Source organism: Budorcas taxicolor, chromosome X (genome assembly GCF_023091745.1).
Source record: "Budorcas taxicolor isolate Tak-1 chromosome X, Takin1.1, whole genome shotgun sequence".
Classification (NCBI taxonomy): Eukaryota; Metazoa; Chordata; class Mammalia; order Artiodactyla; family Bovidae; genus Budorcas; species Budorcas taxicolor.
The window spans coordinates 63,141,502-63,166,819 of NC_068935.1; the positions used below are offsets into that span (position 1 = coordinate 63,141,502).

General features: G+C 41.6%; 1 pseudogene; it reads right to left on the minus strand.

The window, feature by feature from the left end:
• LOC128069473 (histone-lysine N-methyltransferase PRDM7-like) overlaps positions 1 to 25,318 on the minus strand; it is a 99,432-nt pseudogene that overhangs the window by 23,193 nt on the left and 50,921 nt on the right.

Below are 25,318 nucleotides of genomic sequence, written 5' to 3' on the forward strand. Positions count from 1 at the left end.
GGTCCTGATGTGAAAACCGTCCACTGGGCTGAAGACCTTTGGTGGGAAGGGGACAGTGTCCTGACGGGACAAGTCAGAGGCAGGGTGGGCAGCCAGCCTCCATCACCCTTTGCTAATTTGGGGGTGGGACAGATGGGATTATCCTGGTGGACAAGCAGAGGTGACCCACTTATGGAGAATAGTGGGCCTGTGACCACGGGGATGTGCCCAAGTTTTCTCCACCTCTGAAAGGACCCCCCCCCACCCCATGCAGCTTTACTCTGGCAGAGGGACAGGCAGCTGGAGGGAGTGGCCATGCACCTGACAGGGCCAGGGGTCAGGCACAAGCTCTGTCCAGGCCACGGGGGCCTCACACAGTGGAGTCCCCTTAGGTGGCCCTGAGCCTGCAGCAGGAACCAGCTGCCACCTCCTTCTGTCTGGAAATTGAGATGGGGGTTGGTAACAGTGCCCCATGGTAGGGGGAATGGGTGGGTGGTTGGACAGGGTTGAGGGCTGGGGTGCGGCATGGGGAGTGGGTGGGGACGCACCTGTACAGCTGGTGTTACCTTGGCAGGTCCTCCTTGCTGAGGAAATAGCTGTGAAGACCAGCGGGGGCACAGCAGTTAGCTGGTTGGGGGGCAGGTTTGTACCTGGCAGGCTAGGCCTGGCCTCTGCAGACCCATCCCCCCACCTGCCGGCCCTGGGGGTCATGTGCTGTTCAGGGCCCACAGTTGGCAAGTTTCTTCCCTGGGGCCAGCTCCCCATGGGTGGGGAAGGGCCCACAACACTCCCACTGGCTGAAGGCGCCATGCCCAGGCAGACCTCCTCTGGCCCAGGTGTGCTCGCATCACCCAGGGCTTGGGCACAGGGTGCACAGCTGGGTCTGGATGCAGAAATTCCTTTACAGGAGTAACCCTCTGGAGGGCCAGGGCAAGGAGTCCAGACACGCAGCCTGACTCCACAATTCCTCAGCCGATGCCCACCCGGGACCCCACGTGGGAACCCAGGCTCTGGTCCAGGATCCAGGAGGGTGATGGCATCTGGCCTGGACCCCCCAAAGACCTGAGTGGAGCCCAGCTCCTCGTGTTACCAGCCTGACAGTTTGGAGGAAGTCCCATAACTTCTTTCTGTCTTGGCCCATCTCTCTTAGAAGCATGGGAAGAAATGAACCTGCACTGGGGATGCACTTGGCTCCCTGACCCCCACCTCTGAGAGCCAGCAGAGGCTCGGGGACCCCACATGGCTGGTCCCTCTGCCCGGGCCTGGCTGCAGGCCTGGCATCGTCTGTCACTAAGACCTGGTGACTTGGAACATGGCATGGTGGGAATTAAGGCTTTGAGATGCCGTCCAGGAGGGACAGAGCTGAGGGCAGTGAGAGTGAAGGACGTGGGGGAGGCTGGACTGTTGCTCACTCACATCTTACTCCGCTTCTCGTCCTAGGAAAGGATCTTGGTCACATTCCAGTCCCCAGAGGTGATGGACTGGATGTTGTTATTGCTGCTGTTGCAACACAGACAGGGGGTGCAGGATTGGGGAGGGGGCTGGATCCCAGCCTCCCTTCTCAGCCCCGGGGCCCTCAGACATGAGGTGGTGAGGAGGGCCTCCCTGGGGTGACCCCTCTTCCTGTCCCACCCTGGCCTCATCTGGCCATCCCCGATTCTCTGAGTGCTGCTGTGATGGGGCAGGACCCATGGCATGGTGCTGATCAACCTGGGACTAGATCGCCAGCAACTCCCACAGGGAGCTTTGTGTCTTAACTACCAGTGTTTCATAGGCTGGTGACAGTGTTCCTTCACAGCTTGTAAATCTAGTTAGTGGGTGATCACTATAGGGGGGCAAGGAGAGAGGAAAGAAAAAACATGGGGAAGTGGATAAGACAGGTCAGAGAAAGAAAGAATAAAGCTAGGAAGGGAGGGGTTAGGGAGGGAAGGAAGGGCACCCTGGCCCTTTATCATGATCACTGTTCTTCAGAGGGACGGTCTGAAGGCATTTTCCTGCATGTTGCACTTTTGCACACACAATCTGTCCCCAAGTGCCTCACATGTGCACACACAGTCTGTCCCCAAGTGCCTCCCAGAGCAGAACAACTGTGATGGTAAACCATAATGCAAGGAGAAAGATGTGGCCATCCCCTCAGGGCCAGGGTGCAAGACACCGAGTGTGAGCTGTGGGTGCCTTGGGAGCAGGGACTCAGGGGTGGTCTTAGGACGAGGGACAGCCAGTGGAGGCAGGGCCCATCAGGAGAAGCGGGGGGCCAGGGGACCCACAGGGCAGTGGGGGCTGAGGGTTCCTGGGGATGAGCCTGCTGGGTGGACATGCTTCCTGCTGGGTGACTAGTGGGCACCCAGCCTTGGAGCCTGCCCCATGAAGGCTACTCCATCTGGGGCATTCTTGGAATTTTTCCTCGGAGATTACCTTTGGTGTCTGTCGGGGAATGTTTAACAGGAGGATTCTTACGTGCTGTTTCTCACAAGTCATTTGTTTCTTTTCAAGTGGAGCAGAACGCTGCTCCCAGGAACCAGGGTCATTGTGTGAGACAGGCTTGAGTCTCCTTTAGTAAACATTCTCTTTATGACAAAACTGCTTAGTCTCGATCCCCTTTCTTGAGATATGGATTGTCTTCTGACCTTGTGGCAATTATTAATCCCTTGTTCCCTTGGTAATGGTTGTTATACGCTTGGTTTTCTGATCTTTATCATTGACGAAAGAAACCTCTTGTACTACAGCCTATATATATACACAGAAAAATCATTAAAGCACCTTTGCTCCATCAGAGCTTGGGTCCCCGTGTCCTTTCTTTCTTTCTCTTTCTCTCTCTTTCTTTGGCTGATTCCTTGGAGTGCAGAGACCCATCTTGCTCACTCTCCTGCCTGGGCTTCTAAGACTATCTTGAGAAGGCACCCTGTGCCTTCACCCCACCTTGAGAGGGCGCCCGGTGCCTTCGTGAGAGATGCAAGTTCTGTGTCAAGGACTTTATTGGTTTTCTGCATAAACCAGGGAGTATCAGCCTCTTTCTCTCTTTCACTTTCTTATCGTTGCCTCCAGACTGCCAGGTCCCGGTCCATTAAAGGACCCCAACAAGTGGCGCCCCAACAAGGACACTGGTGTATGTGGCATTTTGGTCGGAGGGACTCAGGACCTATTGAGGTCGGTAAGTATTAAGACACGGGTCAAATGGCTGAGGGACTCAGGACCTATTGAGGTTAAGACCTATTGAGGTCAGTAAGTATTAAGACATGGGTCAAATGGCTGAGGGACTCAGGACCTATTGAGGTCGGGACCTATTGAGGTCAGTAAGTACTAAGATACAGGTTATATGGCAGGAAAGCCCCATCATTTCTGTATATCACCATTTGTTTGAAGCTCAGGGACTTTTGGTTTCACGCCAATGAATAGAGGCTTACTTTCAAACACTGGTTAAATGTAATTCTTGGTTCCCTGATAAAAGTAGTTTTGATTTAGAAATTTGGCACCAGATCAAAGAAAATGTTGAACGAGCCACCAAGCAAGGAAAAAAATATTCCAATTGAATTCTGGCCATTTCAAGGTAAATTCTAACCCTCCTAATATTTGACAACAGACAGAACATTTATTGCATGAATATGAATTAGATGACAAAACTTTACAAAAGGCTCAGTTAAAACAACATAAAATATTTCAAAATTTTCTTACTAGCCCTGCCCCGGCTGCTTCAAATGTTCTTCCCCTGCCAACAGGTGCAACTCCAAAAGTCTCTATACTAATTTTTTAAGCTAGATTAGAAACTGCTATTTCCTGTACTGTAATCAGAGAAGAAACCAAGAAACAGCTAGAGAAATTACTTGCTTATGAGAATGCAAATGAAGAATGTCAAAGAGCTGTCGCTGTAATTTGTAAGACTGGGACTATTATTGATTATTTGAAGGCTTGTCACAATCCAGCATCAGAAACTCAAAAGATGCAAATGCTAGCTGAAACAATGGCTACTACCTTTAAAAAGGGAAATGAAGGATGCTTTACATGTGGAGATAAAAACCATTTAAAAAGGGACTGCCCTAAGAAGGCTGATAAAAAACCTCCAAGAATTTGCCCTCACTACTGTAGAGGAATGCATTGAGCCAAAGATTGTAAATCTAAATTTGATGTTGAAGGAAAACCTATTCCAAGAAGCTCCAAACAGGGGACTCCAAACTCCCCCGAGGTCCCCTACAACAAAAATCAGGGATAAATTCTATCTTTTTTCTCAAACCTTCAACATCTGGCAGTGCTGCTGTCGATATACCAGCCCTAAATGATTTTTTCCTTTATCCTCAAGCAGTCCCTTTTAGAATACCTACTGGACTTTTTGGACCCCTGCCCCCACAAAACTTCAGTCTTTTATTTGGCCAATCTAGTTTGGGTTCTAAAGAAATTACTGTCCACCCTGGAATAATTGATTTAAATTATAAAGGAGAAATTCAAATTATGATGTCATCTCAGATTCTATGGCAATTCAAAAAGGGGGACAAAATTGCTTAATTACTTCTTTTGCCTTACATTTCTATTAACTCCTCTAATAATGTATGGACAAATGGGTTCTAAAATATAGATAAAAAACAATCCTTATGGACATCATTGGTATCTGAATATGCTTGACCAAATGTAAATATCAAAATTAATGATAAAAGATTTCCTGGTCTCCTCGACACTGGATCTGATATTACTATTATTTCCAAACACTTATGGCCCAAATCCTGGCCTATACAAAAAAATCTCTGACAAAATTGCAGAAATTCCTCAAATCAAAGTACCAGAAATTTATCAAAATATTCAAATCTACCCATATGAAAGCCCAAAAGGCCAGCCTACAACATTAAGACCTTATATGATAAATGCATCCCTTAATTTAATAGAAAGAGACTTACCTATGCAATGGCAAACTCAGATATACATTCCACATTTTTCCTAGGGGCCACTGCTCATTTAACAAACAAAGCAATTATTAAAATAACTGAGAAGAACAATGAGCCTATTTGGACAGAGCAATGGCCCCTTACCAAAGAAAAATTACAAATTACTAAAGAACTTATAGACACACAATTAGAATTGAAACATATTGAGGAATCTTGCCCTTCTTGGAACTCTCTTATTTTTGTTATAAAAAAGAAATCTAACAAATGGTGTCTCTTAACAGACCTTAGAAAAGTTAATGCATCTATGAAACCTATGGATACATTACAACCAGGGATCCCATCACCTACTACTATTCCTCAAAATTGGCACATTATTGTTACTGGTTTACAAGATTGCTTTTAAAATATACCTCTACACCTTTTAGACTGGGAAAGATTCACTTTCTCTCTCCCTTATCCTAATCATATGGGGACTCATAAAAGATTTCAATAGACTATGTTACCTCAAGATATGCTTAACAGTCCTATTTGTTAAAATTTTATAGCCAAGGCTTTACTTCCTATGTGACAGCAATTCCCTTCTGCATATATCATTAATAATATACTGTAGCTACAAAAAGGAGAAATGATATTTTTGACACTGAATGGCCATGATATTCTTTAGACTGCAGAGAAAACTGATTAAAATAAAATCTTTTTTGAAATTGCAAAACCGGTTCCTTTTACATGTGCAGTTAGGAAAAGGTTAACTTCTTAAAATACTTTTTTGGAGCTCCAATTCTGCCTGGGAAACAAAAACAGGCCTAAGAAACCACCCAAAGTTAACTCTCATCATGTCCTTGGGATACAAAGCTCACTCTATCTAGGACTCCAGCCATAAACGAATTGGTGGAACTCAAAAAATAAAAAATATAAAAATAAAAATTAAAAAATAAAACAAAAAGATATTTTAAATTTCAAGAGGAAAACTATGTCTATCTATCTAATATTATCTATGTCTCAATATATGTCTTTGTTTTTGAATAATATGAAGTTAATGAGCTCTATTTAAATTCACTTGTTTGCTAATCTAATTAAGACATGTCTTAAGTCATCAACATTATATAATACTTTTATTATGCCTAGGTTTAAGGTAAACTAAATTTGTCAACAAAAGGGTAACTTTATATATATATATATATACATATATAAATATATAAATAAGATGAAAACTTTTAAATAAACTCTTAAAATAATTATATTTTAATAGAATAATCTATTATTATAATCTAAAATAATCTCTTAAGATTGGGGTAACAAGTTTCTGGAGTTATACTAAACTAAATAATAAAAGTTTATTAAATAGCTAGGTCATTTCCAAATGAAGTAAGATTTTAAAACATTAATCACTGAATGTTAACTTTCTCTTACAAAAAATTTTTCTTACAGAAAAACTAAAGAGATTTTAAACTATTAATAAATATAAATAAATAAAAAATATATATTTATGTAAAAATAAATATATATATTATGATGCTGGGAGCCAGCATGAGGAACTCTGCCTGTGGCAAAGGTCATGAGGAAGGAGGCTCAGCATATGCAAAGGCGGGATCGAGCCTCAGGAGACCCCCTGTTCCCGAGCATCTACCCCCAAAACCAGAGTCTGCCTGCTTTACTGTGTTATGCTTTCCACCTACTCTTCTGACATTAACAGGGGGCTGTCCCCCCATCACCTTTTTCTGGAAAAAGTTAATTTAGAGCTTTTAGATAATAAATCTCCTGGGCATAATATGAGTGTTTCAATCCAAAAACCCCTCTGATGGCTTTCTAGCCTGCCTGCTGGACTCTTACAGCTGTGCATGTGATTGTTTGCGGCCTCCTGACCACGAGAGGCACAGGAAGCTTAAAACATCCTAGGAATGTAGGGGCTTCCGAGGAGTCAGAATCATTAGAATAGGACTGATTAAGGGTTTCATTTGTTGAGCCAATACTTGCTGCCAAGTTTTCATATCTTTTATTTGTAGATATAGTTGGTATATAGAAAAAACAGGTAGTAGCCCTGGTATTAGCAACATTAGATCTTTAAGTTAAGTACTTTCTTTGTTATAACCCACTGCACCTTTGTTCTACAGGAATGTAACTTTGTTTAGTATTTTGAGGGTGATAAAGATTAAGGAAAAACACTTCAGGGGAAAATGAGTTTTCTGGTTGATAGACACTTATCTAGGGAGAGAGCCGTAAAAATTTTAACAGGCCTCTTGGCCAGAAGATAATGTAAACCACGTGAGACCTTTTATATACGGGAAGGTATGCAAAAAGAAAGCCTGGTCTCAATAAGGGTCAGGACTGCTGCCCCTGCATAACTCTGCATATTCCATTATTTCTTTATGTACAACTTGGGGTATATAAGCTGCTTTTGAAAATAAAGTTGTGGGTCTGGCACCAATGCTTGGCTCCTTCATGTTGTTCTTTTCTCCCTTTTCTGGCTGAATTCCCATCTGCAGCGTGGAGGCTCACCAAGTCTACTTATTTGCCCTGGCTTCTAAGACCCACAAGAGAGGGAGCCCAAGGCGAGGCACCCTCCGCTATTCAAGCAGGCGCCGGTGGCCTACGTAGACAGTGCAAGTTCCTTGTCTTGGAACTTTATTGGTTTTCTGTGTAAGCCAAGTTATTCAGCATCTTTTCTCCACTTATTTTCCTACTACACTATTTCTTTCTAATCTCCCTCCATATCTTTAATTAAGCAATTAATTCCTCAGATGCCGACTCTGTCCCCGCTTCAAATTCCCTGGATCCACTGGGGCTGGACCCTGACATTATAATATATAATATGATATAATAAATATATTCACCAATCTATAAAATACTAACATACAAGACACTTCATAGTTGCTAAAGAAAAGTAAGATATATGCTTTTAATAAAAAGATATAAGAAATGGAAAATAAAATGATGAATATAAAAATATAAAAAAGGTTTATGACAAATGAAAGAAAATTTTATGACAAATATATATAACTCATTGCCCTGAACTTTCTTCCTCTTCCTTCTTACATGTCTCAATTGATACAAATTCTTCTTTTATATGGACCACACCTCTCCAAGGTGAAACTACACAATATGTTATAACCCACCTATTAGCTTACTTTACAATAATGAGAATACCTAATTCTATAAAAACAGACAATGGCCCTACCTATATTTATAAACAAATTCAAACAATTTTTACATTCATTCTCTAGTAAATGGAATACAGACATTCCTTATAATCCACAAATACAAGACATAATTAAACAAACACATTACACACTGTAACTACAAATAGAAAATTAAATAAATAAAAATACACAGGAACACTTTTATCTTCCTTATCCAAAGCAGACTTTACTAGATTCTGACGCAATATATTTTTTAAGCCTATAACTACTGTTAATATAGCTTTATTTCTATTTCCAGTCTATAAGATTCTTAAAATAATATCAACTTCAGTGCCTGTTTCACAATACAAAAGAAAAACAACATAAAAAGGACACCATTTTTCAAATAAGTTATTTGTTCCTAAAGATATCAAAAGTGCAAAATATTCACCTTCTTTTCAGGTCTGTCTTGAAGGTATAATCATCTTCCTTGACACACTGAACAGAGAGATTCAACAACTACCAGGCTGCATTTCTTTTCCAAGGACAAGGTCAAATATATTTGGACATGAACATTTCATTTATCAAGTTGTTCTGCATCAGCTTTTCAATAATTTCACTTAAGAAAAAATATTTGAATGTTTGCTCCTAATCCTTTGCCCCAAATAACACAAACCACTTAAAACACAGTCAGATTCCATTTTTTTAGTATCAGAAAAAACATATATGCTAAATGAGGAAGAAATCAACCCATTATTTCAAAACCATAGCCAAATTTTCATGGTTAGTTAATGATGACAATAAGACTATAGTACTTCATGGAAATTAAGGCAAACTTACTTACTTACTGACACATTGCTTGGTTGGAACTGATAATATTAGACAGACTATGCCACCAAACCTGGGCCTAATGAAAAAATATTTTTTAAATGGGTACATATATTTACAAAGGCTTGCTTTAAGCCACTGACTGTCCCATCTGTTAAACATGAGGCATAAACTGTATCAATCAGAAAAACCTACCTCTAACAACATCAATGTTGTCAATTCCAAAATACCCAAAGACCAAGAAGTTAACTTAAAACCAAAATTGGGTCTATTTGATTTACATATATGAAAAAGAAGAACAATAGCATTGGCTGAACAAGATGATGACTCATACCTTTGACACAGAAATAAATTCATGGAAACAACATTCAACAAGAAAGGTTTAAGTAGTCAAGAGTCAAGGTCAATTTAAAATAAAATCTTCTCAGATGTCCTCTCAGGTGACATTATCTACCAATCCCCAAACAGATCTCTAGATGATTATTTTTAGACTGAAATATTTCCTAGGAATGTTTTCATCATTATCGCTTTCCTTTCTTTCTATAACTATTGTTAAAATAGCTTTATTTGCTTTAAATTTTTTAAACTTACTGCAAGAAGATATTTTGACAAAAGCAGAAAAACATTTTGAAACATTAAAGGACACCTTCCTTCCTTTGCCCATTTGATATCAAGATGGGTTAACTAATCTATGAAAATCTAAGAAACTAATCCTACAGGGAAAGGGATATGCTTCTATTTCTCCAGATGGATCCAACAAACTTATATGACTTCCTCTTCAGAATATTCAACTTAAGGGGCCCCCCATCATTCAGACTAGAGATGATACAACAAAAACCTCAGGAAGAAGAAATTCCAATACAAGCCATGGCGACTTTAAAAATTTCCAAAAAACACCACACTCAATGTCATCGACCTTATGATCTCCCTACTTGGGGACAGATAAAAACCCTTACTAATCAAACTGAAAATCTGATTTCTCAACAGGGAATGCCTCAGAATCCTGAAAATATTTTTCTTTGCTATGCTTGTTTTGCTTGCTTTTGTTTCCCCTGCTCAGGCTGACTTGATTGATCACACTTATTGGGCTTAACCTCCCTAACCTTCCTTTTTTATTGTAGGTTATAAAATGGACAGATATAAGACCAATCATATTCACTAATGACTCAACACATATGCCCCCTCCTTGGAACTTGGAGGGGCCCTCTCACCCTGAAGAAGAAGAAAAACTAATTAATATCTCTCTAGGTTATGAAGTCCTTTCTTTGTAAATGGGCCCAACAGAATTATGCATAAATGTTAGCTGACAAACTTGGGCTTTCGCCCTGCCTCTAAGAGAGGACTTTTGGACACTGCTTGGATTATTTACTACCCTTTCTTTGTCCATGAACCATGTTTATACTACTAAAACTTTAGGGAAAGAGTTAAAGAACAAAGAAACACTATGCAAAGGGTTTACCAATAAGAACTTTAAATATATTCCTGTTGATTGGGACAAATGTCAAACCAAATAAAGAAAATTAATGTTTATGGCTAATCATACAATTGTTGATTGGGGACCCCATGGTATATGGTTATCTAACTGCTCAGATGATATTACAACACTATATATGATTATATAACTTAAACAACATAGAAGGTTACTAATACTACAATGGAGCATTACCATGACAGAGGACTTCTTGGATGGCTTGATGGTGGAATGGCCCCCCTCATCCTTGAATTATTCTTGATAAACAGATTAGGCCTAAGCAATGGGACACTTGGAAACTTGCTGCAAACATCAAGGAACTTGGGACTTGGACTGGACATTTCACAGGGACTAGTCGTAGTCATAGCAATTATTTCTTTTGCTATAATCAATCATATTTTATACAAGCCTATGTTCCACTTCCTTTTATTGTAGCTATAAGAAACTTACAATTCAATAAGACTTTATGTTCTGTAACTTGCATAAATTGTAAATTATATACTTGTCTTAAATCCTCTATTTCCTTGAGAAATGACTCCCTTTTGATTCTTCGATTTCAGCATAATCTATGGTTACTAATAAATCTCCAACGGCCCTAGGAAGAAGGTCCCATGGCTAGACTTGCTTCCCAATTACTTACTCAACTGCTCTGGTGATCTAAATGATTCATTGGATGGCTGATTTGTGGCGTTTTGAGATTAATAGCTATTTGCACCACTGCTGCTGTCACTGGTGTTGTTTTACAAACCTCAATTCAAACACATAATCTTATTCAAAATTGGACTAAAGATGTCCATACTATGTGAGCCACTCAGTCTCAGATAGATGAGGATATTGAAAAGGAAATACAGGAACTAAAAACAGCCATCAAATGGGTTGGGGATCAATTAACAGATGTACAAAAACAGGTAATGTTAAAATGTGATTAGAGTTCGACTCAATTTTGTATTGCTGCTGCTTGTTCATTCCAATAATAATGCCTACAACTGGGAACGAATCAAATTTCACTTACAAAACATACATGATAATGCCTCTCTGAATGTACAATTATTACAAAAAGAAATATTTTAAACCTTTTCTAATAATCTGCCCTCTTCCACTAATTTGGAAACTTTAGCTGAACAACTAGCTGATCAATTATCAGGGCTAGACCCACGTGGATGGCTTCAAAGCATTACTCACAGCATTGGGTCTGGAACTGTGATTTTGGTGATTGTCTTGACAATTATATTTGTCATCTACCATTGCCTCCATGCAAAGATTGTTAAAACTAAACAAACTCTAATGGTCAGAACCCTTTTTACAAATATTATAAATAAATAAAGGGGAATTGTCAGGGAATGTTTAATAGGAGGATTTCTACGTGCCATTTCTCACAAGTCCTTTGTTTCTTTTCAAGCGGAGCAGAACGCTGCTCCCAGGAACCAGGGTCATTGTGTGAGACAGGCTTGAGTCTCCTTTAGTAAACATTCTCTTTATGACAAAACTGCTTAGTCTCGATCCCCTTTCTTGAGATATGGATTGTCTTCTGACCTTGTGGCAATTATTAATCCCTTGTTCCCTTGGTAATGGTTGTTATACGCTTGGTTTTCTGATCTTTATCATTGACGAAAGAAACCTCTTGTACTACAGCCTATATATATACACAGAAAAATCATTAAAGCACCTTTGCTCCATCAGAGCTTGGGTCCCTGTGTCCTTCTTTCTCTCTCTCCCTTTCTTCGGTTGATTCCTTGGAGTGCAGAGACCCATCTTGCTCACTCTCCTGCCTGGGCTTCTAAGACTATCTCGAGAAGGCACCCTGTGCCTTCACCCCACCTCGAGAGGGCGCCTGGTGCCTTCGTGAGAGATGCAAGTTCTGTGTCAAGGACTTTATTGGTTTTCTGCATAAACCAGGGAGTATCAGCCTCTTTCTCTCTTTCACTTTCTTATCGTTGCCTCCAGACTGCCAGGTCCCGGTCCATTAAAGGACCCCAACAGGTGTCATACCATGAATAGGAAACTACTTTACACTCATGGGATATTTTTGATAACTTAAAAAAAAAAAAACAATTTTATTCACATGTCCTGATCCTGAATAGCTCTGGACCTGCTTCAACACGGACCCACCTGCTGAGGCCTAGGGCAGTGCAGATGGGAGGCCAGCACCCCTTGCCTTCCTCTGAAGAGTGGGGTCCCTGAAGGGCAGCCTCAGGGAGCACCCCGTGGGGAGAGGGCAGGCCTCCGGATGACCCCTCTGCATGGGGTGGGCTTGCTGGTTGCCTGCTCTGTCTAAACGCACTGTATTCAGCTCCCATGTTTGCTTATCAGTGACCCTCTGCCCTTTGCCTGCAGCTCCACAACAGGCGAAAGCAATGCCTCTGGCTGACTGTGGAGGTGGGACATCTGGGGCTGGAAAGGCACTGGGGCAGCCCCCAGGACCAAGAAGACACAGCGGTCTACATGTGTCCTGGGCTCAGACCCAACAAAGTGCCCAGGGTCTCCCCTGACATCATCAGAAGCATCACTCATGTTGTGTTTCTGAGCAGTAACTGGAGGGGGGAACCCTACCTCCACCTGCTCAGAACGGCTGGCTCATCAGGGACCTGTTTGACCCCATGGGGGAGCCACCTTCCAGTTTTGGGGCCCTGTTCTCCTCTGGGGACCTTGAAGTTGGCTCCTGAAGGCCAATGTCATTCACTGAGCAAAACCTGAGGAGGCTCACCTGGGGGGAGATCACCTGGGGGTCTCACCTGGGAGTGAGCTCACCTGGGAGGAGGCTTACCTGTGACAGGGAGCTCACCCAAGAGGGGGCTCACCTGGGAGGGGAGGCTTACCTGGGAGAGGGGATCAACTGGGAGGAGGGTCACCTGGGAGCAGGCTTACTTGGGAGGAGGCTTACCTGGGAGGGGGGCTCACATTGGAGGGGGCTCACCTGGGAGGGGGGATCACCTGGGAAGGGGGGCTCACCTGGGAGGGGGCTTACCTGGGAGGGGGTGCTCACCCTAAACCTTCGGTCCATCTTCCCCACCCTCCAGGCTCCTCACGCCTTGACAACCCCGTTTCCTGCCAGGCTGCCCACTCCTGCTACCCTAGATCACCCTCATGCTCCCATCTATCCCTTCCTCAGGCTACTGGCATTTTCCCACCACCATACCACTGACCCTGCCCAGGGAGGCTCTATGAAAAGGATACAGCACTGCCTCTCCAGGTCTAGGCCTTACAGTCAAGGGTGCTACATCTCCACCAGGTCCTGGGCCATATGGTGCCCACTCACCCCAGGTACGAGCTCTATCAGCTTTCATCAGCGCTCTTTCTCTGACAGGCCCAGCCTGGCCATTTGGGTCCCGGTGACCATCCTCACCTTCAGCGCTGCCTGAACCACTCTGGAAAGGACACGTTCTGGAGCTCTGCTGGTCATCTCGGCCCTCTGCACCACCAGCGCCACCACCCTACACCTACATGGCTGCCACGCATCTCCCTCAGAGGCCAACATGAGGGGCAGAGGGACTGAGGCCCTCATGAAGTCCCTCCCTTTCTGTGCAAGGATGCCAAAAGTGTGCCTGTGCAGACTCCCCTCATGGGCCACTATAGAGACCCCGTGGGGCTGGAGGGACTCGGCTTGCTCACAAAGCCATGCTCCTTTCATGTGCCCCCGATACACCTGTGCACACGGGCCCCTCCAGTGCTGGCTCAGAAGGCATGGAATGGACACCAACAAGTGTCCACAGAGATGCCACCAAGACACAAATGCTGACTTTTCAGTCTCAAGGCCTAAAGCTAGTTCCACAATGCAACTTTGATTTCTCCAACATATGACACAGTAGGGTTTTACTAGACTAAGGTGGGAGTGGAGGACAAGGTGCCAAACCACTCAACCCACCAGTGTCCCCTCTCTGCCCACTCCACATCATACCTGTGCTCTCTGACCAGAGTGATAGCTAGCACCTCTTTTGGTCCATGCGCTGTTTCAGCTGCTTTCCATGTGTTCATCCATCATGTCAGTTTTCAGACAGTATGGCCATGTCAGTGTCCTGTCTCTGATGATGCAGGTCTCCTCCAAAAAAATCACATACACCCACTCATTCACCAACATCAGTGGCTCAAAGTCTTGTGCATTTTGGTTTCTGCGTTTCTCAAAATTATGATGACTGTAGTGCTCCATCAGGCACTGGACTTAAGTTGGGTCTGAATGGTGAGATCTGCAAAGCATAATAACAATGACAAATAATGCATGTGACACAGACAGTGACAGAACTATGAAGGAAAGAGAGTGTATGATAGAATGAGTTTCACAGAGAGTTTACCACTCTGACAGGTGAATGCTTCTGAGTGAGTGTGACAGAGGGAATGTGTGATTGGGACAGGGATTTAAAAGGACAGCATGAGACAGGAAGAGACTTGGATGCAGAAACCATGACAGAGGGAGTGTGTGGCAGAGTGTCAGAGATACATTCTAAGAGAGAGAGGGTGAGAGAGAATATGTGTGATGGAAAAAGCATTATAGAGTGATGCAGAAATATTATAGAAAGAGTGCATGTGACAGATAATCTGAATCAGCATGAGAAAGTATATGTGAGAGACTGTGTGAAAGAAAAAGGGTCTGTTACACATATCAGAGTGGGACAGGGAATGAACCTGACAGTGGGAGGCAGCAGCCTGGGCAAGTGGGTCAGTCCTCAGAGCCCATGTTTCCCCACAGGTGGCCAAGCCCAGGTCTCCATGTGGAGGAAGTCAGCAGATTGACTTTGCTCAGCTGCCCAAGAAGCACTGCTGTTAAAAAAGCTAGTGGATGTGATGAAATGCCAGCAGAACTTGGCAAATTGATAAAGGAGGATGCCATCAAGGATTTGCATTCATTATGTCAGCAAATCTGGAAGACCATGGGACTGGAAAAGATCAGTCCTCATCCCAATTGACAAGAAGGGTAGTACCGAAGAATGTGCTAGCCATCAGACAATAGCACTCATCTCCCATGTTAGTAAGGTCATGCTTAAAATCTTGCATCCTAGGCTTCAGCATTGTGTGAACCAAGAACTTCCAGATGTCCAAGCTGGGTTGAGAAAAGGAAGAGGAAACTAGACATCAAATTGCCAACATTCACTGGATTGTATAGAAATCAAGGGAATTTCAGAAAATCATCTCACATGGTTTCCTCAACTAGGCTAAAACCTTTGACTGTGTAGATCATGACAAATTGTGAAAAGCTCTTAGAGAGATGGGAATAGCAGGTCATCCTACTTGTCTCCTGAGAATCCTGTGTGCGGGTCAAAAAGAAACAGAATCTTGTATGGAAAAACTTATTGGTCAAGATTGAGAAAGGAGTATAACAGGGCTGTTTTCTGTCACCCTACTTGTTTAATCTATATGCTGAGCACATCATGAGAAATGCCAGGCTGAATGAGTTACAAGCCAGTATCAAGACAGGTGGGAAAATCATCAAAAACCTCAGATACATGGATGATACCACTCTAATGAAAGAAAGCAAGGGGGAACTAAAGAGCCTCTTGATGAGGGTGAAGGAGGAGAGTGAAAGAGCTGGCATAGACTAAATATTTAAAAAAACTAAGATTATGGCATCTGGACACATTACTGCATGGCAAATAGAAGGAGAAAAGGTGGAAGTAGTGACAGATTTCCTCTTTTGGGGGTTCAAAATCACCGTGGATGTTGACTGCAGCCATGAAGTTACAAGATGATCGCTTCTTGGCAGGAAAGCTATGACAAAACTAGACAGGGTGTTGAAAAGCAGAGACATCACTCTGTGACAAAGGTTCATAGAGTCAAGGCAATGGTCTTCCCATTGATCACATACAGTTGTGAGAGCTGGACCATAAAGAAGTCAGAGCACCAAAGAATCTGTGCCTTCTAACTGTGGTGCTGGAGAGGACTCCTGAAAGTCCCTTGGACAGCAAGAAGATCAAACCAGTCAATCTCAAGGGAAATCAACCCTGAATATTCACTAAGAAGGACGGATGCTGAACCTGAAGTTCCATTATTTTGGTTGTCTATGGGAACAGGAGAGAGGAGCCTTGTGGACTAGAGTCCATGGGTCGCAAAGAGTCAGACAAGATTCAGCCCACACATACATATATACATATACTTTTAATCCAGGAGAAAGCAAAGGTTAGAGAAGTGGTTACAATTCAGAACAGAGTGAGATAAACTTCCCTGGAAGTGCCCTGGGAACTTCCCTGGGGGTTCAGTGGACAGGAATCCACGTGTTAATGCAAGGGACACTGCTTAGATGCCTGGTCCAGAAAGATCCAACATGCCACAGAGCAACTGAGCCCATGCCCCACAACTACTGAGTCTGTGCTCTAGAGACCATGTTCTGCAATAAGAGAAGCTACCACGATGAGAAGACTGTGCATAGCAACTAGAGAGTAGCCTTCACTCCTTACAATTAGAGAAAGCTTGCATGCAGCAAGGAAGACCCAACACTGGCAAAAATAAACAAATAAAATCAACACGAGGAGAAGACAGCAGGCCAGCTTCTCTGACTAAAGGGCAATAGGGGAGTTGGACTAGGGATCCTGTTCAAAAGCAAAGTGAGAAGTACAGCTTCACAGGCGCTTACAGATGACTAAATGAGCTCTCTATCCCAGGTTCCCCTGTGGGTGCTGCAAAGTGGAAGCCATGAACAGGCATTGTTACAGTTTTAGTTGTTGCTTTAGCAGATATTAATAGGGGTCGCCATAATCCTTGGATAAAAGCCGTGTCAGGGCAGAACCAGAATCACATGGGTACGTAGAGTAGGTGTGGACACCCTGGTCAGACATGTGGGAGGAATGTTCAAAGAACGTACCGAGCAAAGGTCTAGCATGTTGACTTCCACTGTCATCCATACACAAGTGGAAACTCATGAATTAAGCAGACCCACCTTAGGGTCTGACATTAGAGCAGAAGGCCAGTCTGCAGGATGTCTAGGTGGTTCTGACTCCCGCCTCCACAGACAACACTGTGAGGACACCCTCATACACCCCCACTGAGGGGACTGGTAACAGTTTCCCAGAAGCAGAAATGCTGGAGTTCAGGGATGTGCAGGCTTCACTGGATTCAGTCATGCCTGGCTGCTCCCTGCTATGGCTGCACCCTTCTGCACTCCTACTGTATCCTATGACCTTTGCGGGTTTCCTCTTCTATAATTAGCCTATCTGTATCCGTTGTCCATTTCTACAAATCAGAATTGCAGGTATCTACTTGATGATCAGCAGGATATGAAAAATATTGGTATATTCTTGACATTATTCTATTTTGGGCTTAAAACAACATTTACGAAGTACTTGCCCACTCCTAGCTCACAAGGATATTTTCTTATATTTTCTATAGTAGCTTTAGTTTTTTGATAACTCAAGGAACACTTTTTGTTGGACACTGTTCCAGGTCTCCATGGAGGTTACAGTCTAGCCGGGAGAGATTGTCAAGAAACGAAAAAATACAGGAGAACAAGATGGTGGAGGAGTAGGTGGACATGGAGCATCTCTCTCTCCATGGACACATCAGGAATACACCTTCAGACACAGAAGTGCATGAAGAACACCAGCTGAGAACAGACAGAAGTACCTGACCAGCAGAAAAGAGTATATAGAACCATGCAAAATTTGGTAGGATAAAGTAACTAAGGGAAAAAACAAGAGTGTTAGTAGGATTAGAACTACTCTCAGTGGGTAGGGGAACTGATGCATGGGTCTGATCCCCACATCGGGGCAATTGACTGAGTCACAGGAGAAACATTTAAGGCTGGGAGTGAAACAGCTGATCTGTGGCAGCCTAAATGGAATGAGAATCAGGCAGTCCTTGCTGCCACCAAGATAGCCCAGACAGGGATGCAGGTTCCCTGGAAGGCATAGGTGTTCATAGCTGGAATTTAGGGAATGTGGAGTAATCCCAGGGCAAGGGCTGCTTTTGACTACAGAGAGACAAATTCAAGGGATGTGAGGGAGGAGATTGTGGTGGGAAATATCTGTGGTGGGAAATACCTGTGGAGGAAAGTCGAACAGCCAAGGAAGTAAGGTGATACTGTAGAGTCACGGTATCTGTAGGTAAGGGGTGGAGACATCACCATAGCCTCTCTCTCTCCACACGCCAGCATCAACAGCTGAACAATAGAGAGGCTCACCCATCAAATGCCTGATGCACCAAACTACAGAGTAGGACCCCACCCAGGGTGCCCCTTTAAGTGCCTGATGCACTACTCTAGAGAGTAGGACTCCAGCCAGAGGGGAACCTCTATGCGCCTGACTTGCCAAACAACAGAGAAGGACCCCAGGTACGGGAGCCAACTAAGTGCCTGAACAGGTGGGGCTATGGAGAAAGACTTGCCAAAGAGGCCTTCTGATCACCAACTACAAGAGGCTCAAAAAAGACTCAGATAGGGCCATAACCAGTAATGGCATAACCATGCCCCAGCCAGTAATGCTGAAGAAGCTGAGTCTGAACAGTTCAATGAAGACCTACAATATCTTCTAGAACTAACACCCAAATGAGATGTCGTTTTCATGATAGGGGTCTGGAATGGAAAAGTAGGAAGTGAAGAGATACCTGGAGTAACAGGCAAATTTGGCCATGAAATACAAAATAAAGCACGACAAAGGCTAACAGAGTTTTGCCAAGAGAAAGCACTGGTCATCACAGACACCCTCTTCCAACAACACAAAAGAAGACTCTACACATGGACATCACCAGATGGCCAATACCGAAATTAGACTGATTATATTATTTGCAGCCGAAGATGGAGAAGCTCTATACAGTCAGCAAAAACAAGACCAGGAGCTGACTGTGGCTCATATCATAAACTCCTTATTGCCAAATTCAGACTTCAGTTGAAGAAAGTGGGAAAAGACCATTCAGGTATGATCTAAGTCAAATCCCTTATGATTATACAGTGGAAGTGACAAATGGATTCAAGGGATTAAATCTGATAGATGACTGCCTGTAGAACTATGGACATTAGTGACATTGTACAGGAGGCAGGGATCAAGACCATCCACCAGAAAAAGAAATATGAAAAGGCAAAATGGTTTTCTGGGAAGGCCTCACTAATAGCTGAGGAAAGAAGAGAAGCTGAAGGCAAAGGAGAAAAGAAAAGAATTTGAATGCAGAGTTCCAACAAATAGCAAGGAGATATAAGAAAGCCTTCCTCAATGATACAGAAAGAAATAGAGGAATACAATAGAATGGGAAAGACTAGAGATCTCTTCAAGAAAATTAGAGATACCAAGGGAACATTTCATGCAAAGATTGGCACAAAAAAGCACAGAAATGGTATGAACCTAAGAGAAGCAGAAGATATGAAGAAGAGGTGACAAGAATACACAGAAGAAGGATGTAAAAAAGATCTTCATGACCCAGATAATCACGATGGTGTGATCACTCACCTAGAACCAGACATCCTGGAATGTGAAGTCAAGTGGCCCTTAGGAAGCATCATTATGAACAAAACTAGTAGTGGTCATGGAATTCCAGCTGAGCTATTTCCAATCCTAAAAGATGATGCTGTGAAAGTGCTGCACTCAATATGGCAGCAAATTTGGAAAAGTTAACAGTGGCCACAGGACTGGAAAAGTTCAGTTTTCATTCCAATCCCAAAGAAAGACAATGTCAAAGAATATTCAAACTACTACACAATTGCACACATATCACATGCTAGCAAAGTAATGCTCAAATTTCTCGAAGCCAGGCTTCAACAGTATGTGAACCATGAACTTTCAAACGTTCCAGCTGGTTTTAGAAAAGTCAGAGGGACCAGAGATCAAATTGCCCAAATCTGCTGGATCATTGACAAAGAAAGAGAGTTCCAGAGAAACATTTACTTCTGCTTTATTCACTATGCCAAAACATTTGACTGTGTGCATCACAACAAACAGTGGAAAATTCTTCAAGAGATGGGAACATCAGACCGCCTGAACTGCTTCCTGAGAAATCCAGATGCAGGTCAAGAAGCAACAATTAGAACTGAACATGCAACAATTGACTGTTTACAAATTGGGAAAGGAGTACATCAAGGCTGTAGTTTGTCACCCTGCTTGGTTAACTTATATGCAGAGTACATCATGAGAAACACTGGGCTGGAAGAAACACAAGCTGGAATCAAGATTGCCGGGAGAAATATCAATAACCTCAGATATGCAGATGACACCACCCTTATGGCAGAAAGTGAAGGGGAACTAAAAAGCCTCTTGATGAAAGTGAAAAAAGTGAGTGAAAAAGGTTGGCTTAAAACTCAATATTCAGAAAACTAAAATCATGGCATCCAGTCCCATCACTTCATGGCAAATAGACGGGGAAAGGATGGAAATATTGACAGACTTCTTGCGGGGGTGGGAGGGGCTCCAAAATCACTGAAGATGGTGACCTCAGCTATGAAATTAAAAGAAACTTGCTCCTTGAAAGAAAAGCTATGACCAACCTAGACAGCATATTAAAAAGCAGAGACATTGCTTTGCTGACAAAGGTCCGTCTAGCCAAAGCTTTGGTTTTTCCAGTAGTCATATATGCATGTGAGAGTTGGATCTTTTCACTTGTTCTGTGGATTCTTAAGGATTTTTAATTTTTTCCCCCTTTTTTCTCCCCCTCTGTTTTAGTTGTCAATTTTATTGGCACTATGGAATCTAATTAAGCTTTTGAGTTGTTTTTTTTCCCCCTCAGTCACATTTTTTATTGTTGTATTAAACCTCTGTATCTACGTTCAGATTTTACAGTTATGTTGAGTTTTCCTTTTTTTTCCCTCTTTTTTTAGTTTTAATTAAAAATTTTTTAAACCTATTACTATTTTTCTACATTTATTCATTGCTTTTTCTACTGTTCTTTTCCCCTTTCAGTTAAACTTCAATGTATATAAATCTTCTTTATCTATCTCTACTTAACTTTGCATATCTATTCTTTCCTTTTTTTCTTTCTTTCCTTTCTTCTTAACAAATTTGTTAGTTGTACTTTCATTTCATTCCTTTATTCCCCAATTGGCACCTTGCTTTAGTTTTATTTCCAGTTTGTGCTTTCACTAGTTTTGTTCTTAAGTGGAAGATATAATTTTTGGTTTCCTTTGTTCATTGGGTCAGTCTATGGTACTTTATTTTTGTTGGGCTGTTTTGATTTTCTTTATGAATGTATATGTATATACTAAGCACACTTTTTATTGTTGTTATAAACCTCTGGTTCTATGTTGGGCTTTTGTAGTTCTGTGGAGTTTACCTTTTTTCTCTTTTCTCTTTTTAAAATTTTAATATTTAAGCCTATTTTTAAACATTTATTCTTTTGTTTGCTTTTCTTACCATTCTTTTCCCCTTGCTGTTAAAATTTAATGTATATAAATCTTTTTTCTCTATGTTTATTTTACTTGGCATATCTATTCTTTCGTTTTTTCCTTTCCTCTCAACATATTTGTTAGTTTTCTTTTCATTGCTTTATTCACCACTTGGAACCTTGCTTTAGTTTTTTTTTTTTTTTTTTTCCAGTTTGCGCTTTAGTTAATTTTGTTGTTAACTGGTAGATATAGTTTTGATGTCCTGTGTTCACTAGGTCAATCTACTGTTCTTTATTTTTGGTGGACTCTTTTGACTTTGCTTATGGGTCACAAAGAGTCAGACATGACTGTGTGACTGAACTGAACTGAACTGAACTGATGGGTACATATGTATATGTGTATATTCCATTATTTTAAATATTACTTGCCTGATTTTGTAACTGACATTTATCTGGGGTTCATCTTTGACTTCTCCTTTTGTGGTATTTGTTTTAATCACATTTAATGCCATAACAAACCAAGTGTGAATCTTCATTTCTGACCTGAGATCAAGCCTGGAGCCTTTGGAGTGGGAGCCCTGACACCAAGACCCTAGACAACCAGAGAACTAACCCTAGGGAGTATCAAATAGCAATAACTCACAGAAAGGAAACCACTTCAATAGAAGACCTGGCATCACCCAACCATCAGTAGCACCCTGGAAACAACAAACAAAACAAAAATAAACACCCAATCATCAGCAGACAGGATTACCACCTCACTCAGCCTTGCCCATCAGATGAAAAACAAACAAAAAACTCAGCACAAATCTCACCATATAGAAGCTTACACAAATCACTGGACCAACCTTAGGAGGGTAGAAACCAAAACGAAGAAAGAATACAACCCTGAATCCTGGGAAAAGGAGACCTCAAACACAATAAGTTAAAAAAAAAAATAATGACAAGGCAGAGAAATACTACTCCAATGAAGGAACAAATTAGAAACACAGAAGTCCAAATAAATGAAGAGGAAATAGGCAAACTACCTGAAAAATAATTCAGAATAATAATAGTAAAGATGATCAAAAACCTTGAAAACAAAATGGAGAGAGAATGCACGAATCAATTAACAAAGACCTAGGAGAATTATAGCAGAGAAGGAAATGGCACCCCACTCCAGTACTCTTGCCTGGAAAATCCCATGGATGGAGAAGCCTGGTAGGATGCAGTCCCTAGGGTCGCTAAGGGTCAGACACTACTGAGTGACTTCACTTTCACTTTTCACTTTCATGCATTGGAGAAGGAAATGGCAACCCACTCCAGTGTTCTTGCCTGGAGAATCCCAGGGATGGGGGAGCCTGGTGGTCTCCTGTCTATGGGGTTGCACAGAGTTGGACACGACTGAAGCGACTTAGCAGCAGCAGCAGCAGCAGGAGAATTACAGAATAAATATACAGAGACAAACAACACAATTACTGAAATTAAAAATACTCTGGAAGGAATCAATAGCAGAATATCTAAAGCAGAAAAATGAATTAGTGAGCTGGAAGATAAAATGGCAGAAATAACTTCTGAAGAGCAGAATAAAGTAAAAAGAATGAAAAGAACTGAGGAAATTCTCAGAGACTTCTGGGATAATATCAAAGGCACCAACATTCAAATTACAGGGGTCCCAGAAGAAGAAGAGAAAAAGAAAGGGTATGAGAAATTTTTTGAAAAGATTATAGTTGAAAATTTCCCCAACATGGAAAAGGAAATTGTTAGTCAAGTCTAAGAGGCACAAAGAGTTCCATATAGGATAAACCCAAGCAGAAACATGCCAAGAAACATACTAATCAAACTAAGAAAGACTAAACACAAATAAAGAATATTAAAATCAGCAAGGAAAAAGCAGCAAGTAACATACAAGGGAAATCCCATACTTTTAACAGCTGATCTTTTAGCAGAAACTCTGCAGGCCAGAAGGCAATGGCAGGATATATTTAAAGTACTGAAAGGGAAAAACCGACAACCAAATTTACTGTACCTGGCAAGGATCTCATTCAAAATTGATGGTGAAATCTAAAGCTTTTCAGACAAGCAAAAGTGAAGAGAATTCAGTACCACCAAACCTGTTTGACAACAAAAACTAAAGGGACTTATATAGTCAAGAAATACAAGAGAAGGAAAGAGATCTACAAAATCCACCCAAATCAATTAAGAGAATGGCAAAAGGAACATATATATCAATAATTACTTATTATTATTATTTTTACTTTATTTTACTTTACAACACTGTATTGGTTTTGCCATACATCAACATGATCCACCACGAGTGTACATGAGTTCTCAATCCTGAACCCCCCTCCCACCTCCGTCCCCGTACCATCTCTCTGGGTCATCCCAGTGCACCAGCCCCAAGCATCCTGTATCCTGCATCAAACCTAGACTGGCGATTCATTTCTTACATGATATTATACATGTTTCAGTGCCATTCTCCCAAATCATCCCACCCTCTTCCTCTCCCACAGAGTCCAAAAGTCTGTTCTAATAATTACTTTAAATGTAAATGGATTAAATGCTCCAACCAAAAGACACAGCCTGGCTAAATGGATACAAAAATAAGACCCATATATATGCTGACTACAATAAACCCACTTCAGACATAAAAGTACATATAGACTGAAAGTGAGAGGATGGAAAAATATATTCCATGCAAATGGGAAGCAAAAGAAAGCTGGAGTACCAATCCTCATATCAGACAAAATACACCTTAAAATAAAGAAGATTACAAGATATAAGGAAGAACACTACATAATGATCAAAGGATCAATCCAAGAGGAAGACATAACAATTGTAAATATCCATGCACCCAACATAGGAGCACCTCAATACATAAGACAAACACTAATAGACACAAAAGAAGAAATTGACAGTAACACAATAATAGTAGGAGACTTTAACACCCCACTCACACCAATGCACAGATCATCAAAACAAAATTAATAAGGAAACACAAGTCATAAACCATACATTGGATGAGATGAATCTCGTTGATATCTCTGGGACATTCCATCCAAATGCAGAATAAACCTTCTTCTCAAGTGCACATGGAACATTCTCCAGGACAGACCACATCTTGTGTCACAAATAAAGCCTCAGTAAATTTAAGAAAATTAAAATTCTATGAAGCCTCTTCTCCGACCACAACACTATGAGACTAGATATCAACTATAAGAAAAAAATTGTAAGAAACACAAACACATGGAGATTAAACTATATGGTTCTAAATAAGCAACAGGTTACTGAAGAGATCAAAAGGGAAATAAAAAAAATTTCAAGAAACAAATGACAATGAATACACGGCAACTCAAAACTTAAGAGATGCAGCAAAAGCAGTTCAAATAGGGAAGTCTATAGCAATACAATCCTACCTCAAGAAACAAGAAAAACATCAAATAGACAACCTAACTTTACACCTATAACAACTGGAGAAGTAAGGAAAGAAACTCAAAATTAGTAGAAGGAAAGAAATCATAAAGATCTGAGCAGAAATAAATTAAAAAGAAATGAAAGAAACAGTAGTAAAGATGAATAAAACCAAAACTTGGTTCTTCGAGAAGATAAACAAAATTAACAAACCTTTGGCCAGATTCATCAAGAAAAAAAGAGAGAAGAATCAAATCAACAAAATTAGAAATGAAAAAGGTGAGGTTACAACAGACAATGGAGAAATACAAAAGATTATAAGAGAATATTAAGAATAACTGTATGGCAATAAGGCTTCCCTGGTGGCTCAGATGGTAAAGCATCTCCTTGCAATGTGGGAGACCTGGGTTTGATTCCTGGGTTGGGAAGATACCCTGGAG